The sequence below is a fragment of the Nicotiana tabacum genome, chromosome 14, assembly GCF_000715075.1.
Source record: "Nicotiana tabacum cultivar K326 chromosome 14, ASM71507v2, whole genome shotgun sequence".
NCBI classification, from domain to species: domain Eukaryota; kingdom Viridiplantae; phylum Streptophyta; class Magnoliopsida; order Solanales; family Solanaceae; genus Nicotiana; species Nicotiana tabacum.
Window position 1 is genome coordinate 2543351 of NC_134093.1, and position 17494 is coordinate 2560844.

Below are 17494 nucleotides of genomic sequence, written 5' to 3' on the forward strand. Positions count from 1 at the left end.
CCTCATAAGTTTAAGGACCTTCTGAGCATTAACCGGCAGGTTAAAGATGGAAATTTGGCCAAAGGATTTTGCACATTCCACTTCTTATACAGCCGGTATGGGGATCCCTGAGGATTTGAGGCTCCGGACAATGGTTTGAGTCATCAGGGAAATAAAAACAAATGGGAAGCACGCAGAGGTTTAGCCTTCATAGTTGCCTTTTTAGGCACTCTGATATTCCCAAGGAGTGACAGACATATAGAGCTAGGACTTGCAGGAATGGCCGACTTTATGGTCAAAAAGGCCAACGACACTCTTATACCGATGATTCTCTCAGAAATCTATCGAGCTCTAACCGCCTGTCGAGATGGGACAAAGTTCTTTGAGGGTTGCAACTTGCTTTTGCAAATGTGGCTGGTGGAACATCTTTGCCATTGCCCGAGGTACATGAACTACGGTCTGACTGGACTCGATTGCATTGAAGAATACGGAAACCGGGTAAACGATCATGAGTTACCGGAGTGTACTGAGGCTTGGTTCGCGTATTTGGGTTTTTTGACCGCAAACCGAATTGAGTAGACTTTCAGTTGGCTCACAGTCAACGAGGTTATTTACATGTCTGCCGGAGTGTGCTTTCTTTTATTGATGGGACTTCGGAGTATTCATCCATATGCTCCGCATCTGGTCCTACACGAATTGAGAAGATACCAAACAGTCCCTTATGATGAAGATTTGAGTCCACAGGTTATTGAACTATGCCCAAAAGTCGCATTCCCAGAAGAAAAGGTTCGCCATATTTGGCACCAATGTAGGTTTCTGGAACCACAGACTCAAGTACGGGATTGTTCCTCGGGTGAAGTAGAATCTAACTACACAGCCTGGTATGTTAAGAGAGTTCGAGTCACTCAAAAGACAGAACAGCCCGCCAAAAGACCCCATGTCCAACACTTCACCGATGGAGCGTGAGAACAGTGGGTTTGGTTAGCTAAAGAGAAGGAATACCAGACTACCATAAGCAAGCTAGAGAATCAAATCAAAAACCTCAAATTTAACAGTAGTTTGCAGGCTGCCGAGGATGAAGGAGAAAAGAAAAGGTTGGCCCGAGAAAATGAAGCCCTCCGAGCTCAGATTCAGAAAATGAAAATAGTTGCTGAAAACCCGGTAAAAAGCAAAAAAAATGAAAGACTCATAAGTAATCTGAGGCGGAAAGTTCATGATTATGGGTTTGATTTGACAAAGGCCGAGGAAGAATTGGAAAAAGCTCAGGCAAAATTGGCGAATAATGCAGAAGAACGGGCAAGGTGTGTTCAGCATTTAAAGCAAAAGTATGATAGAGGGGTCACGATCTTAAGGGAAAAGCTGACTAATCTCGAAAATAAAATGGTCCAACAGACAAAGGATTTCAAAGCTGAAAGAGAGCATTGCTATACATTGATTTCCCGATTAGAAGAAGTCATACAAAAATTTCAAGACCAAAACCATACGGCCACGCAGGTGTTGGAGGCCCGGTCTCAGCAAATTGGACGCTTGCTCCAAGAAAAGGGTGTCATTAGAATGAGGATTAAAGAAATCGTTGATTATGTCGCAATGAAATTCCATGAATGCGAAGATATTACCAGGTCTATGTTCTTTGCTTCTGTGATGACTTTTGTCCGTCATGTGATGGATGATTTAGAGTACCTTCAAGAAGAGATTGCACGCAGGCCCACGTTGAGACCGACTGATATACCATGTGGTCCCAGAGTAGTATTGAAGGCTTTTATGTATTCCTAATTTATTTATTATTTTTGGCTTTGAGTCTGTATTTTACCTTTTCGAGTCTATTTTTTTTTATTTTGAGTATGTATGTTTAATCATCAGTATTTCTAAAATCTTTGTAATAGAAAACCCAAAAAGATTTTATTTAATAAAATATTGAAAAAAACCAAAAAACAAAATTTTCTTTTCTTTTATTTTGCATTTATTTCCTGAACTACGTAATGATCTGATTCATGTGGCGTCATGATACGTAGGCAATCCCCATCGGATTCGATCATAGCAATAGACAATCTGAGTGAAAAATAAAGAAAAAGAGATCAAAAGAAGGAAAATTGAGTGAACAAGAAAGAAAAAATAGTGAAAAATAAAAGAGCAAAAACAACAATAAGGGAAGGAAAAAGAAATCAGGATTCGAAATTTGAGAAAAGAGATAGTAAAGTCGGGATAAAACATACAACTGTTGCAAAGACATTTAGAAATATTTAATTATTTAAGTTCATTGCATCCCCAATATGCGATTCCTTATCTGTTAAATATCTCAAACTAACCAGGTTGTTATGTGTGCAAATATCAAAGGTCCTGTTTAGGTGGTTGGTTTTGTGGTAATCTGGCTTCCTATCCTTACTTCACGAGATCTAAAGGCATTGTTCCTATGGCCTCTGAAAGTCATCTACCAATTATTAAGCCTGAGGATAGTCCTGTATCGGCTATTCCACAGTCAGAGTCCGCAGCCACTGAGGAAAATAGGAGGCTGCGTGTCCGCATGTTAGAAATGTGGGACGCTTGGTCTAATGGCAAAGAACCACCCAGTATAATCCCCGGATTTCCTGAACATGAAAGAACTAGACAACGCTCATGTTACCCCAAACTCTTACCCTCAGCACCCGCAGTTTGAGTCTCTTATGGAACATGAAAGAGCTATGAGAAACCCCGAGCAAGAAGAGTTGGTTCGGATGATGAAAAGCCTCAAAAAAAGTCTGAAGAACATGCAAGGCCTGAGTGGCCAAAAGAGTGTCTCCTACACCGATCTATGTATTTTTCCTCATGTTCATTTTCCCGGTGGTTTTAAAATGCCAAAATTCAAAAAGTACGACGGGCACGGAGACCAGATCGCTCATTTGAAAAGATATTGCAATCAGCTGAGAGGGGCAGGTGGAAAAGAAAAACTTTTGATGGCCTATTTTGGGGAGAGCTTGACGGGAATTGAGTCAGAATGGTACATAGATCAGGATTTCTCCCATTGGCATATATGGGATGACTTGGCCCGAACTTTCGTTAGGCAATTTCAATAAAATATTGATATAACTCCAGATAGGAATTCTCTGACAAATATTAAGAAGAAAACCGCGGAAAGCTTCCGTGAATATGCTATCAAGTGGCATGAGCAAGCATCTAGAGTGAAACCGCCTATGGATGAGGCAGAAATGGTCAATGTTTTCTTGCAGGCCCAAGAGGCCGATTACTTTCAGAACATGATGTCTGCAATGGGCAAACCTTTTGCATAGGCCATAAAAATTGGAGAAATGGTAGAAAATGGCTTGAAAACTGGCCGAATCATAAGTCAATCTACTTTGAGAGCCATCTCCCAAGCCATCAAGAACGGCTTGGGAGGTTTAGCAAATCGAAAGAAGAGGGAAGAAAGAGCCATAATGACTTCAGGTTTGAGAGGCCCCCATCGATCCCGCGATCATTTTTACCTGCCTTCCAGAACCCCACAACACTACTACCCCCATCAAGATGAATCATATGCCATGGCACCGCCTCCCTATGCGGTGATGAATGCCCAACCTTATACACGGCCACAACAACACTACAACCAAAACCGAGCTCCACCTCCTAGAAATAACCATCCTTACCAAGCTCCATATAACCCTCGTCCCCCACAAAACAATTACCAACATAATACACGCCCTCGTGAGCATCCTAGGAGAAATGACTTCACCCCTATTGGTGAGTCCTACTCTAGCCTGTTTCCAAAATTAGTCCAGATGGGTCTATTGCAACTTGTGCCTCCAAACCGGCAAAATCCAGAATATCCATCATACCGGACCGGTACTAGGTATGCCTATCATTCGAGGGCAGAGAGTCATGATACGGAGGATTGTTGGACTCTCAAAAGAGCTGTTGAGAATTTGATAGAACAAAAATGAGTGGTGCTGAGGGACGAGGAAGTCCCCAATGTGACTAACAATCCATTACCGACTCACAACAATGGGCCGGTCATTGGAATGATTTGTGATAATAAAGAGTTTTATCCGGCTTTGAAAGCTATCATCGCCATTGCCGATACAGAGGCAAGACCTAAAGCGGCGGTGAAACAAGCCAGAAATGAGAAGAAAATCACTCTAACTCCTCAAGTTGTAGAAACAAATACTGGGGCAACACCTGCTAAGGACGCAATTCTCTATGTTCCTAGGGGCCCAAGGAAAGAACAACTCATGTTGAACACTCCCAAAAGATTTGAGCAGAGGAAAGTCACGCTAAATATGCCAAAGTTGTATGTGCCAAAAGGGACTTATGTGGGGCGGGGGCCGGTAATTTCACCAAGGCTGAATGAGCCCGTGGTTATTAGTCGCGCACCACAGAGCCCTATGAGAGACCCCACTGCAGTCCCCTGGAATTATAGCAAAACAGTGGTTACTTACAAGGGGAAAGAGATTATGGGAGAGGTGAATGAAATGAACCAACCTAGGATGTGCCACAACCCAGAAGAGCAAAAGATGTTAAAACTGAGCAAGGATAAACGGTTTCCGCCTAAGAAGCCTGTGAGCGCTGAGGAAGCAGAAGATTTTTTCGAAAAATGAAAACTTCAGAATATGCAATAATTGACCAGCTCAGGAAGACTCCTTCCCAGGTTTCACTTTTATCTCTTTTTATTAGCTCAAATGAACATCAGAAGGTACTCCTGAAAACATTGAACGAGGCATATGTCCCGGTTGAAACTTCAGTTGAACAAATGGAGAGAATGGCTGAACAATTCTTTGAAGTTAATAGGATTTCCTTCAGCCGTGATGATTTGCCCCAAGAAGGAGCCGCCCACAACAAAGCCCTTCACTTGACTGTCAAATGCGAAGGTTATTATATGAAGAGAGTCATGCTAGATGGCGGGTCTGGGGTCGACATTTGCCCTCTCTCAACGCTCCAGAGGATGAAAATTGGAACAGAAAGTATCTGACCAAACAATGTATGTGTGCACGCTTTTGATGGTGTCAAACGAGACACAATAGGGGAAATTGATTTGATTTTGACCATTGGCCCTGTGGATTTCGAATTAACTTTCCAGGTTCTGGACATAGATACTTCATATAATTTTCTCCTAGGAAGACCATGGATTCACGTTGCAGGAGCTGTGCCCTCCACTTTTCATCAAATGGTCAAATTTGAATATGAAAACCAAGAAATTGTTATCCACAGGGAGGATGAACAGTCCATTTACAGGGACCCTTCAGTCCTATGTCTCTAAGCTAGAGAAGGAAGTGAGCACATTGTCTACCAAGCCTTTGAAAATTGTGATCGCCGATCAATGCGAAGAAGGGCCCCCATTCCCTCAACCTTACTTATCTAATGCCTCGGTCATGGTAGCCACTGAAATGATTAAACATGGGTACAAGCCCGAAAAAGGGCTCAGGGTATATCTACAAAGCATCATAGAGTCAACCGCCAATGAGAAGTTCTTTGGCGAAGGTTTCCGAGCTACAGAGGCCAATAGAAAATGGGCTGATGAGCGTAAGAAAAATGGGTGGGTCCTGCCTCAGCCCGTTCCGCATCTCGCCAAGTCATTTATTGATCCCAAATATGTAGAAGAAGAAGAAGAAGAAGAGGTCTTCACGGCCGAAGAGAATGAGGATATTTGTGAAGCCTTGAAACGAATGTTGTATGAGTCCCACATGGTCTAGCCGGGGGAAGGAACAAGCACTACTGAGGTGTTATACATGGGGTCAAATGCCAAGCTTCAGAATTGGAAAGCTACCCCATTCCCTGTCAGGCGGGAATCCCGGTAGTCCAGTCTTGCCATCTTTTCTACATTACGAGTTATTTCAGGATGTAACTCGAATGGTTTTATTTTATTGTCTTTTGATTTCGATGTAAACCCTCTTATCTTCAATTCAATGAAATGAAATCAATATTTCATCATCAATTGATGTTTCCTTTTTCTTTATTCTAATTTTGCTATTTTTCTTATCTTTTCCTTTTCAGTTCTAATAATGCGGACTTAAATAATATGACATGATTGCGGACTTCATGCCAGATCCTAAAACGTTGTCTAACTGTGAAATAATGAATCAAGATCCAGAATATGATGAAGAGGAGGCTTTTAGGGAAATAAATCAAGAATTAGAACAATTTGAGAATAAGCCTAAGCCAAACTTAAATGAAACCGAGCCAGTTAATTTGGGCAGTCCAGAAGAGGTCCGAGAAACCATGATAAGCATTCACGCCGATGAAAGAACTAGGGATGCATTGATCCAACTTTTGTTTGAATTCAAGTATGTGTTTGCATGGTCCTATGATGATATGCCAGGTTTGAGCGTTGATTTGGTAGTACATAAATTGCCAACTTATCCCGGTTACCCACCCGTACAACAAAAGCAAAGAAAGTTTAAAACGGAAATTAGTGATAAGATCAAAGAAGAAGTCACCAAACAATTAAAAGCTGGTGTGATTCGGGTGGTCCGATACACCATGTGGTTGGCTAATGTGGTCCTAGTGCCGAAGAAAGATGGAAAAACCCGAGTGTGTGTTGATTATCGGGATTTGAACAAAGCAAGTCCCAAGGACAACTTTCCACTGCCAAACATTCATATTCTTATTGACAACTGTGCCAAACATGAGATACAATCTTTTGTGGATTGTTATGTTGGGTATCACCAGGTTCTGATGGATGAGGACAATGAAGAAAAGACGACTTTCACCACGCCGTGGGGAAATTATTGTTACAGAGTCATTCCATTCGGTTTAAAAAATGCCGGGGCAACTTACATGAGAGCCATGACTACCATCTTCCATGACATGATGCACCGGGAAATTGAGGTGTATGTGGATGATGTGATCATTAAATCCAGAACACAAGAAGACCATGTGCGAGATTTGATAAAGTTCTTTGAGCGTCTGCGCATGTATGATTTGAAATTGAATCCAGCCAAATGTGCATTCGGAGTTCCATCTGGGAAACTTCTGGGGTTTATAGTCAGCCGGAGGGGTATTGAGTTAGATCCGACAAAGATAAAGTCTATTCGGGATTTGCCACCTTCGAGAACCAAGAAAGAGGTCATGAGTCTGCTAGGGAGATTAAATTACATCATCAGGTTCATTGCTCAACTTACTACTACGTGTGAGCCCATATTTAAGTTGCTGAAGAAAGATGCAGCGATCAAATGGACAGATGAATGTCAAGAGACTTTTGATAAGATCAAAGAATATCTATCAAATCCGCCAGTGTTGGTTCCACCCGAGCTAGGAAGACTTTTGTTCTTGTATCTGATAGTCTTTGAAAATTTCTTTGGCTGTGTCTTGGGGCAACATGATGTGACCTGGAAGAGAGAGAAGGCCATATACTACTTGAGCAAGAAGTTTACCATTTATGAAGCCAAGTATACTTTGTTGGAAAGAACTTGTTGCGCCCTAACTTGGGTCGCCCAGAAGCTCAGACATTATCTTTTGGCCTACACCACATATCTCATAACTAGAATGGATCCTCTGAAGTACATATTCCAGAAACCAATGCCCACGGAAAGGTTAGCAAAATGGCAAATCCTGCTCACTGAGTTTGACATTATCTATGTCAACCGTACAGCGATGAAAGCTCAAGCCTTGGCAGATCATCTAGCTGAGAACCCGGTTGATGATGAATACAAACCCCTAAGAACTTACTTTCTGGACGAGGAAGTAAATTCAGTTGAAGTAATTCCAGAAGACACCAATGCTTGGAAAATGTTCTTTGATGGAGCTGTAAATTCAAAAGGTGTCGGGATTGGGGCAATTTTGGTTTCGCCCAACGGTCAGCACTATCCGGCCACAGCCTGACTTCGGTTCTTCTATACCAATAACACCGCTGAGTATGAAGCCTGCATTATGGGCATGCATATGGCAGTTGATTTGGATGTGGAAGAATTGATAATCATGGGAGATTCAGATTGGATCATTCGGCAAGCCCAAGGTGAATGGGAAACTCGAGATATCAAGCTTATCCCATATAGGCAACATGTGGAAGATCTTAGCAAACGATTCAAGCCCATCGAGTTTAGGTATATTCCTCGATTCCACAACGAGTTAGCTGATGCATTAGCTACTTTGGCCTCAATGCTGCCGTATCAGGGAAATGTCCTTGTTGACCCGCTGGAAATCCAAATTCGAGAAAGGCATGGTTATTGTAATACAATTGAAATAGAACCAGATGTTCAGCTATGGTATATTGATATCAAAAGGTTTATGAAAATAAAGAAATATCCCGAGCAGGCTAGTGGAGACCAAAAGAGAATCATTAGAAGGCTTGCCAGCGGTTTCTTCTTGAGCGGAGAAATGTTGTACAAAAGAAATCCAGATTTGAATCTCTTGAGGTGTGTAGATGCCCTAGAAGCTTAAAAGATCATGAACGAAGTGCATTCGGGAGTATGTGGACCTCATATGAACAGATATGTCCTTGCAAAGAAAATCCTTCGGGTAGGTTATTACTGGATGACCATGGAAAAAGATTGCTTCAGTTCTGTCCAGAACTATCATCAGTGTCAGATACACGGTGACCGGATTCATTCCCCGCCTTCAGAGTTGCATCCTATGTCAGTACCTTGGCCGTTCGTTGCCTGGGGTGTGGATGTCATTGGGCCAATCGAGCCGAAAGCTTCAAATGGGCACAGATTCATCTTGGTTGCCATTGATTATTTCACAAAGTGGGTTGAAGCAGTCACCTTCAAAACCGTCACCAAGAAAGCGGTGGTGGACTTCGTGCATTCCAACATTATTTTGCCATTTTGGTATTCCTAAAACTATCATTACAGACAATGCTGCAAATCTGAACAACCACTTGATGAGGGAGGTATGCAAACAATTTAAGATTACGCATCGTAATTCTACCCTTTATCGGCCCAAAGCTAATGGCGTTGTTGAAGCTGCAAACAAGAATATCAAGAAGATCTTCAAGAAAATGATTCAAAGTTATAGACAGTGGCATGAAAAGCTGCCTTTCGCATTATTGGGATATCGCACAACCATGAGCACATCAGTTTGGGCAACGCCTTACTTATTGGTTTATGGCACTGAAGCCGTAATACCTGCAGAAGTTGAAATTCCCTCTCTTCGAATCATTGTTGAAGCCGAGATCGAGGATGATGAATGGATCAAGGCCCGATTGGAAAAATTAACTATGATTGATGAAAAGCGAATGGCCGCAGTTTGCTACGGGCAGTTGTACCAACAAAGAATGGCTCGTTCCTACAACAAGAAAGTGCGACCCAGGAAATTCGAAGTGGGGCAACTCGTTTTGAGACATTGAAGGAAATGACCCCGAAACAGCTGTCAATGCAGATGCGGTCAAGAGGTATTATGTTTGACCCTTTTTTGTTTCTTTGATCACCCTCTTTGGAACCTGGAAGTTACTACGGAAAAGGAGAAAAAATAAAAAAATAAAAAATAAAAAGTTAATTGAACTACGTTTGACTTGATTCCTAAAGGATAGGTAGGCAGCCTCTCTCTGGGGTTCAGTCACACCAAAACAAAAATCCAAATTCCCCCAAAAGTGAAACTGGGGCAGATGTTATAATGGTTTGGCGATGGTTTTGTCTGAAAGGTTCCAAAGTTGTAATTCAATCCAAATCATTTTTACCCAAATCCTTTTCAAGTCCTTCCGATCAATCGGCAAAGAGATTCAAAATGGGAGGATACAGTTACTCGGATCTGATACAACAAAATGAGAGAAATAAAATGAGAAAGTCTTATTGGTGAAACCCTCACGGGCACCATAAGGCGATGATAAGCAGTGAAATTCCAAAATGAGAGAGTCTTGTTAGTGAAAACTCACAAAGAGCACTATAAGGTGATGGTTAGAAGAGAAATGAGAGAGGCCAGCTGGTGAAAACCCGCAAAGGGTGCCACCGATCGAAAAGAGGATCCTCACAGTCACTGGCATCGACACAGTCCTGGGCAAAGTTTCTCAGTCTCAAAGCAAGAGTTGTGATGAATTTCTGAGAGTTGGACGGTTTACACATATCAGGCATCTAGTCCAAGAGGCATGTCATGTTCATTGAAGTCTGTATACACTCTAGATAAGTCCTTTTTTCTTTTCCCCGAAAGGGATACCTCTTGTCTAAATTCATTTGTCCATTCTATTGTTTGCTTTTCTTTGAATCCTTTTCGGTTTAACTCTGTTCCAAAACTAAGACAAAGAAAGGAAGGCAGGACTGATTTACAGGGTTCTCACTTGATACAAGCCAATATGCAAAAGAAAAGGCACCCAATCTCGGCAGGGGCATCAAGTTGACTCCAACTGGCCATGTTGGCCGATGTTTCAAAATCAAAACTGTTGAAAGAGGAAATTCAAAGTCAAATGCCTACAAGGGCAAAATAAAAGTTGAAAAGGTTAACTCCCACGTGACTAACCATCATGGCAATGTCCGGAAAAGCCAGAGGTTCTCCGAGGTTAGAAATGCAATCGATATTCAGGAAACAACCAGTTGCAACTGAAAAGACCGAGACCAATTGATTGAAACAATCAAGGCCACAAAACCAACCAACGTTTCAAATTGACAAATTGTTCTTTGTTTGAAAAAAAAAATAGGGAAACAGGTGTAATCCAAAAACAACCTTGCAAGAAGCGGGTGCAACCAAAATGAAATTATGCAAAGGCTAGAAACAGTTTTGCAGCAACTACTGCAAAAGGGAAGTCTTCTCCAAACTCTTTCCTGTATTTTACTCATTATCTTAAAAAATATATGAAATTAAAAAGAAAGAAAGAAAAAATCATGGTAGTATAGGGTCTCCAATCCCTAGCTGCATTTTCCAACATAGGGTCTCCACTCCCTAGTTGATGATTTTTAGATATAGGGTCTCCACTCACTATTTGATGATTTTCCAATATAGGATCTACACTCCCTAGTTGATGATTTTTAGACATAGGGTCTCCACTCCCTAGTCGTTTTCCAACATAGGGTCTCCACTCCCTAGTTGATTTTATTTTAGACATAAGGTCTCCACTCCCTAGTTTCTTTTCCAACATAGGGTCTCCACTCCCTAGTTGATGTTTTTAGACATAGGGTCTTCACTCCCTAGTCGCTTTTCCAACATAGGTTCTCCACTCCCTAGTTGATGTTTTTAGACATAGGGTCTCCACTCCCTAGTCTCTTTTCCAACATAGGTTCTCCACTCCCTAGTTGATAGTTTTCCAACATAGGGTCTCCACTCCCTAGTTGATGTTTTTAGATATAGGGTCTCCATTCCCTAGTCTTCTTTTCCAACATAAGGTCTCCACTCCCTAGTTGATGTTTTTAGACATAGGGTCTTCACTCTCTAGTCGCCTTTTCCAACATAGGGTCTCCACTCCTCCCTAGTTGATGATTTTTAGACATAGTCTTCACTCCCTAGTCTCTTTTCCAACATAGGGTCTCCACTCCATAGTTGATTTTATTTTAGACATAGGGTCTCCTCTCCCTAGTCGCCTTTTCCAACATAGAGTCTCCATTCCTTAGTTGATTTTATTTTAGACATAGGGTCTCCACTCCCTAGTCGCTTTTCCAACATAGGGTATCCACTCCCTAGTTGATTGATATTTTAGACATAGGGTCTCCACTCCCTAGTCACTTTTCCAACATAGGATCTCCACTCCCTAGTTGATGATTTTCCAACATAGGGCATCCACTCCCTAGTTGATGATATTTTAGACATAGGGTCTCCACTCCCTAGTCTCTTTTCAAACATAGGGTCTCCACTCCCTATTTGATGATTTTCCAACATAGGGTCTCCACTCCCTAGTTGATGATTTTTAGACATAAGGTCTCCACTCCCTAGTTTCTTTTCCAACATAGGGTCTCCACTCCCTAGTTGATGTTTTTAGATATAGGGTCTCCATTCCCTAGTTGATGTTATTTTAGACATAGGGTCTCCACTCCCTAGTTGATGTTATTTTAGACATATGGTCTCCACTCCCTAGTCGTCTTTTCCAATATAGGGTCTTCACTCCCCAATTGATTTTATTTTCGACATAAGGTCTCCACTCCCTAGTCGCATTTTCAAACATAGGGTCTCCACTCCCTAGTTGATTTGATCTTAAATGCAGGGTACACCATTCCCCGATATCTTTGCCAATATATGGTATCCCATTCCCTGACCACATTTTCCCAACATAAGGTACACCAATCCTTAGTTGAGACATCCTTTTGACAATAAAAGAACACCATCCAAAAAAAATGACATTTTCAGGGTACACCACTCTCGACCTTTTATTGCTTTCAATAAAGAAGTAGTTTAGAATTTTGTTCCTAGTGCAAACTGCGACAGAAAAATTTCGTTCGATTGTTTGTTTTGGTGTTTGAGTAGGTTTTACCTCGAGGCACAGGATTCGAGATGACCAAAATAAGAAGTCTCAATTCAAAATAAAAGAAAAGAAAAAAATAAGTGAATCCAAAATGAAAAAAGTAATTGAAAAGATGTGGAATGCTAAGACATGATTGAAGCCACGAGCATTGGAGTCCCGTTTTGATTAGAAGAAGTTATAGAATAATGAACTAAATCCTATAGCTAGCGAGCATCAAGGTTTAAATCAAAATCTGCAAGAAGAACCAGTCAAGACTCAAGATCAAGTTTCTGAAGACTCATAAATAGGAATCTTGTAACTCATAATTAATATGCTTGTTTAGTTTCTTTTTTATTTTGATATAATAGCAGGACCGCGGACCGGAGCCTCGACGGAACCTCACTCGACTCCTCAACTCATCATTCCACCATTCTCCTTGAACTACACGCGACCTGATTCCACTATAACCCGAGATATGTAGGCTGTCCAAAATCAGGACTCGGTAATAAATAACATAGCTAGCCCATCTTTCTCTAAACTAGCCCACTTTTCTATAAATAATAAATTCAATTCTTCCACAAATAATTACATACCTCATGACCTTACAATAATCTCAAAATTAGTAATTGAATAATATTCGAACATCGTAGCTTGCTTTAGGCGCGATTAATAATAAATCATCGTGACTGTGGGTACGGTTCCCGTGGCATGGTCACGATACGTAATCCTCAATTCGAGTGTGCGTTTCACGTGACTCGACCACAACTTCAAACAATAATAAATAAAATTAAACACATTGTAGATTGCGGGTGCGTTTCACGTGACGCGATTTGCGATGTGTATAAACAACGAGTATACGACAACATAACTCGTCTCATATTAATTCCATAAAAATTTAAAATGCAGTAATGTAATAAAAGCGGTAAAAGGAATAAAAACGCACATATAGGTTTAAAACATGTATTAAATCAGATAACTAGGCCAATTATTAATAGTTGAGCGACCGTGCTAAAACTACGGAACTCGGGAGTGCCTCACACCTTCTCTCGGGTTAACAGAATTTCTTACCCGGTCTTCTGTGTTCGCAGACCATAAATAAGAGTCAATTTTCCTCGATTTGGGATTCTAAAATAAATCGGTGACTTGGGACACCATAAATTATTCCAAGTTGCAACTCTGAATAAATAAATAATCTCATTTTGAATAATGTCACTTAAATTGGAAAAACTCCCTATCCCCTATCCCCTATCCCCTCGGGAAAAAGGAGGTGTGACAGCTGTGAGTTCGAGTTATTTGACTTGTAGTGGACAAACGAAACGAGCCCTAATTTTGAATCTCCTTATGATGTGGTAGATTGAATTGAGTTGTTTGAAGAATTTTTCGGAAGGTATTAAGGACTCAATGGAGTTAAGGTATGTTAAGGCTATCCCTTCTTTCTTTTTGGCATGATCCAAATGATACAAACGAAACTAGAAAAATATGCAACTTTCATAAATGACTCTATTCATAGAAATACTAGGAATGTCTATATTCTTGATTTTCCCACGTGAATTATTATTATATTCTTTGTTCATGGGTCTCAGAAAAATACGTATTTGATAAAGTTTGTCCGAAAGGCATATCGATTTTATGATAGTCAAAAAATCTTATTAACGTATTTCTTATGCATTTCATGCATTTATACATGTACATTGACCCATGACCAGAAGGCGTTATATACGCGTATATTATATGTATATGGGATATGGGAAAAGGTTACGGCGTTATATACGCACCACCTGATCAGCTGGTATACGTTGATGATTTGCCCACAGTGGCCGAGATGATATGATGGGATGCCCTCAGAGGCTTGATGATGTTATGTACGCATATACCTATGCATGGTATGGCATTTATACGCAATGAAGTTTTGAGCGCTATAGTCTAAGGGAAGTTTCATGATGAGAACAGAGATGCAAAGATTATTTTCATCTCTATTTAGAATGAGTTTTGCAAATTCGATGGCTGATACGAGGTGACCTAATCCTGCTAAAGGAGTGAAAATTAGTTCATTCATCTTGGTATGGAGTATTTTCCTAAGGGTGATTTGTTAGACAGACACTTGATTGTTGTTAATTTATCGATGGGTAGAATATTTAGAGTCTATATAAATATCTCATGACTAGAAGTTGAAAGGAAGTAGGGATATTTTTACAAATGGAAATTTGAAGTTTCAAACTTCAAAGAATACATGTATCTAAAATTTTGACAAGTCCTTAGGTAAGAAAAGTCTTGGCTAGTAACACTAATATGAAATGATAGGGCACTAATTATGAGACGTACATATGTGTAATGTGATTAAAAGAAATTAATCTAACCACAAAAGATAAAGGAATGATATGATTTTTTATTTATTTATACGATATCTTTACTTTTTGTTTAATATTCTTGCACAATTCTATATTTAATACTACTACTACAACAACAACAACAATCCAGTAAAATCCCACTAATGGGGTCTGGGGAGGATAGTGTGTACGCAGACCTTACCCTTACCCCGAAGGAGTAGAAAGGTTGTTTCTGAAAGACCCTCAGCTCAAAAAAATAAAAAGACAAAAGGGGCAAAAAGGGAGACAATATTAGTATCACAATAACAATCATAGGATAAATAGAAACACCATGAAATCCAGAAGAAAGATGCAAAGTAAAGGGAGACAATATTAGTAAATATTAGTATCACCACAACAGTCATAAGAAAAATAGGAACCTCATAAAATCTAGAAGAAAGATGTAAAGCAAAAGCGATAGCTAGTAAATAGGACCTGCACTGAAAAGAGAAATAGTAAGCCACAACATTCCCACTAGTTATCTTAGAAAAAAAAACCTACATGGCTAGTCCCACCATGTTACGAAGTAAGGCACGACTCAACTGCCTCCTAACCTACAACCTTAATACTCGACCTCCACATCTTCCTATCAAGTGTCATGTCCTCGAAAATCGGGAGCCTCACCATATCCTGCCTGATCACCTCTCCCCAATACTTCTTAGGCCGCCCTCTACCTCTTCTCGTGCCCTCCGTAACCAGCTGCTCACACCTCCGTACCGGAGTATCTGGACTTCTCCTCTGAATATGTCCGAACCATCTAAGCCTCGCTTCCCGCATCTTGTCATCAATGGGAGCCACATAAACCTTTTCCCGAATATCATCATTCCTAATCTTATCTATCTTAGTGTGCCCGCACATCCACCGCAACATCCTCATTTCTGCTACTTTCATCTTCTGGATATGTGAGTTTTTAACAGGCCAACACTCAGCCCCATACATCATGGCCGGTCTAACCACCTCTTTATAAAACTTACCTTTGAGTATCGGTGGCACTCTCTTGTCACACAGGACTCCAGATGCTAACCTCCACTTCATCCATCCTACCCCAATACGGTGTGTGATATCCTCGTCGATCTCTCCTCCCCCCTGGATAACCGAACCAAGGTACTTGAAGCTGCCTCTACTCGGGATGACCTGCGAATCAAGCCTCACATCCACGTCCACTTTCTCTGGCTCAGCGCTGAACTTACACTCCAGGTATTCCGTCTTCGTCCTGCTCAGCTTGAAACCCTTAGATTCAAGAGCCTGTCTCCAAACCTCCAGCCTCTCGTTAACACCGACTCGCGACTCATCAATTAGAACTATGTCTTAGAATTTTGACAAGTCCTTAGGTAAGAAAAGTCTTGGATAGTAACACTCCTATGAATTGATAGGGCACTCAGTCTTATGAGGTTAAAATAAATTAATCTAACCACAAAAGATATAGGAATGAAGATAGAAAGATTTTAATTTTTACAATATCTTTTACTTCCTATTTAATATTCTTGCACACTTCTTAAGAAAGATATTTAATAAAATATATCATAATTTTTTTTTGTTTAACTACCATTTATAATCTCTCCTTTAAGTGAAGTTTTTCCTTTTTCTCCGATTTGAGGGACAAGGTGATTTTATTTGTTGGCAAGCAGGAGTTCGAAAATATTTAATGATTCTTAACCTTTTTCTACCTATGTAAATACCAACACAATGTATTTATAAAGTGTTTACTTTATAATTATAGGCATAGATATACTATTCTATTTGAGAAATATATTCGGTCTTGTCTTTGTATAGGTATTTATATAGGTAATGGACTACTTTTATATCAATGAGCAACTAATTGTAATATATATTTTATTTTATCTAATTTTAGGTATTGGTGGGGACCCGCCACTAAAGGTGTAATTGCAGAACTTTGTCGCCGCAAAAAGTTCAATTACTTGTCGTCATACTTGCTAATTAAAATAATAACAGAAAATTTGGAAAAACAAAAATGAAAATTAATGTGGTTCTTCTAACAGCCAAATATTTTATTAAAATAAATTTAATTTGTCAAAACGACTAATATAAATTTCTGACCTAAACAAAGTACTAATATTTTGCATTTTAAATTAGTACTTTTTATATTTTGAACGATATAGGGAGGTCCATATAGCTTGATAAAGAATATTTTAGTTTTGCTCTTACATTATATTAGTAAGAATCACAATGACTAAAAAATATTGTAACTGTTATAAGAAAAATCAAATTATGGTGGATGTCTACTCTTCCTCCATGATCTTCTCAAATGTTTAATGACATATTCAATGACATATTTCTATGCTTAATGACATATTCAATGACATATTTTTCTTCACTTTTCATGCGTATATAAAGGTCTTGTAATAGATAGAAAAATACACGCAATTGAAGAAGAAAATCTCTTCCTTCTCTCTATCTCCATTTCTTGTTCATGTTTTACTAAATTGCTTTTATTTCATAACAACATGTCGTGTTCATGTTTTACTAAGTTACTTTTATTTTATAACACGTTATCAACACGAATTGCTCATTTCATGATCTTCTACGTCAAGACTATGTAAATTATAAGCAGACAATGAGACCAAGTACAATGAAAGATGTCTTGTATAATAATACAAAGATAAGTTTTACATCCATCTAAACTCATTCATACTTTCATATCTTTGCATTAACTTTATGTGCAGTGTTTAATAAAAATATTTTTTTTCAATTGTATCAAATGAAATAAAGAACTGGAAAGGTATGTCTTTATTTGCTACATCTCTTATAGGACAACGATAATATTCCAACGTATATATATGTTCTAACCTTTTACATACTATGATAGATAATTATTAAGGTAATTTAGTAATAATATTTTTACCATAACATGATGTATTTCATTGAAAGC